Consider the following 2,626-nt stretch of genomic DNA (forward strand, 5'->3'; position numbering starts at 1 on the left):
TTTTTATATACTACAACAGGTCCTTGATTATCATGTTTCTTTCAACGTTGTTTTGTTATAATGTTGATAAGAAAAAAAAAATCAACTCCCTGCCCAGGCCACCATCTGTGTGGAGTCTGCACGTTCTTCCCACTGGGTGCTCTGGGTTCCTCCCATGTCCCAAAGCTGTGCGGTCAGGTGCACGGCACATGTCCGCAGTCCCATGTGGGTAGGTGTGGACGTGAGCACCTGTGACGGGATGGCTCCTGGCCTGGGCTGGTGCCCGCCTGGGCCCTGAGCTATCGGAACAGGTTCTGGCCACCCTGACCCTGGACTGGAATCAGCAGGTATATACTTACCTTACTTATTTTTATTACTCTTTCCTAAATGTGTGTAGAGCTCACATTTATTTCACTGTTTTATATTAGAAGTGCTTTGGTCTTTATTTAGAAATTTAGTGGTGTTTCTGTGACCCGAAATATGCCCTATGAACTTAACCCTTGCTTATGCCAATGAGCCTAGGGGAAAATTGGTCTCCTTACATTTTATTTTGCTTAAAATCAGTTTCCAAGAAGCTATCAAGGATGTTAAGTGAGGACTCTAAAAAACAGATTTTTTTCCTATTAACTAACTTGTGTATTTTATTCAGATGTCTTTTGTTTTACCTAATGGCCTTTTTCCGTGTCAGGGTCCCATCTGGGATCCATATTGCATTTAGTTGTCATATCTCTTTAGGCTCGTCTTGCCTGTCACAATTTCTCAGACTTTCCTTGTTTTGGAGATCCTGGAAGTTTTGAGGAGTACTGGTCAATTATTCTGCAAGATGGGCTCTTTTGGAATTTGTCTGCTATTTTTCTTATAGTTTGACTGAGATTATGAGTTTTGGGGAGGAAGATAAGAGAGGGGAAGTGCCATTGCATCACTTCATAGCAAGGGTACGTATGTACTATCCACAGGATTTGTCACTGCACGTGTTGCCCTGTCACCGGGCTGAGGAAGTGTTGGTTAGGCTTCTTGATTGTAAAGTCACCCCCATCCCCTTATTGTATTCCTGGGAGGGAAGCTCGGTGCTGGTCACACTTACCAGGTGGTGACTTAGCTTTCCTTCTGGAGGGTAGAGTTACCTACATAAATTACTTGGAATTCTTCTGCAAGGGAGATTTATCTTTTCCCCCTGTTTGTTTATTTATTCAGTCATTTACTCATATTAATAGAGACTCACTCTTTGTGCTTCTAAAAGTCTTCTCTGTGTAGATGATAAATGACCTGTTTATCATTGTGTGTATCAATCATAACCCCATCCCATTTACATCTTCCTTTTATTTTGTTTTGGCCTCAGATTTGTTACTTCTATTACATTTCAATTTTTTGCTCTGTTGCATTCTATGTTGGGCTGTATAATTCCGGAATATTGTGGGGAATAAATAAATTTGTAAGCCATAACAGAAGTACGGATGGAAAAACACATACACAGAAACGTGTGTTCAGTGGGTTGATGCTGCAAAGTCTTCAGCGACAGCCTCGTGTCTCTGGGTATCAGAAAGATACATGCAGTAGCATAGATTGAAAGCATGTGAACAGATTTATTTAAGAATCCATGGACTCGCAACTTGGCTATCTGTCATCTCACCCTTGGAAGGACAGAATAAGTCACTTCAGGCAGTGTCAAGGAAGATTTAATTTCAGATTGATGTTTTCTACTCAGTTCATTCTTCCTTCCTTTCAGTCAGTTTCACTGACGTCACCCAAACAAACACACCAGCAGCCCTACTACAACTTATCTCCTAACCAGACTTATTCACAAGAGCACACAGCCACGCTTGGGGCACAGAGTGTCTCTGCATCCATCATTCTAAGTATACATTTTATTCACCACTCCTGCTCAAGCATTCATCCTGGATAAGACTCCTATGTCTTCCCCAATTTCTAGAACCCTCATGTATCTGTCCCCCAAATTTTAACTGGCTTAAAGCTTAAAATAAAATGCTTTGTGTTGTGAGTTATCACATTGAGTTTTCTGGTCTTCTTTGCTATAAACATTTGTGTATAACTTTTTATATGGACATGTGCATTTATTTTCCTTGGATAAATACCTAAAATTGGCTGGGTCATATAGTAAATGTATATTTAACTTTATAAGAAATTGCTACACTATTTTCCAAAGTTCTGTACAATCTGACATTCCCACCACCAGCATGTGAGAGTTTCAGTTCCTCTACATCCTTGGTAACGCTTGGTATGATCAGTTGTTTTAATTTTATACATTCCAGTGGACGTGTAGTTGTATCTCAGTGTAGTACCAAATGGCTTTATTTGGTGATGTGTAATATAGTCTGATAGAACCTTCTCAACTTCCTTTTCTTAATTGATACATAATAATTATACATATTTATGGGGTACATGTGACATTTTGGTAAATGCATACAATGAATAATGATCAAATCAGGGCATTTAGAATACCGCCTCAAACATTTATCATTTCTTTGCATTGGAAACATTTAAATCTTCTCTTCTAGCTATTTTGAAATATGCAATAAATGATTGTTAACTATCATCTCCCTACTGTGCTTTCAAACACTAGAATTTATTCCTTCTATCTAACCGTGTGTTTGTAGCCATTAACAAACCTCTCTTCATCCCCTCATCC

The sequence above is a fragment of the Eulemur rufifrons genome, chromosome 18 (genome assembly GCF_041146395.1).
Source record: "Eulemur rufifrons isolate Redbay chromosome 18, OSU_ERuf_1, whole genome shotgun sequence".
Lineage (NCBI taxonomy): Eukaryota > Metazoa > Chordata > Mammalia > Primates > Lemuridae > Eulemur > Eulemur rufifrons.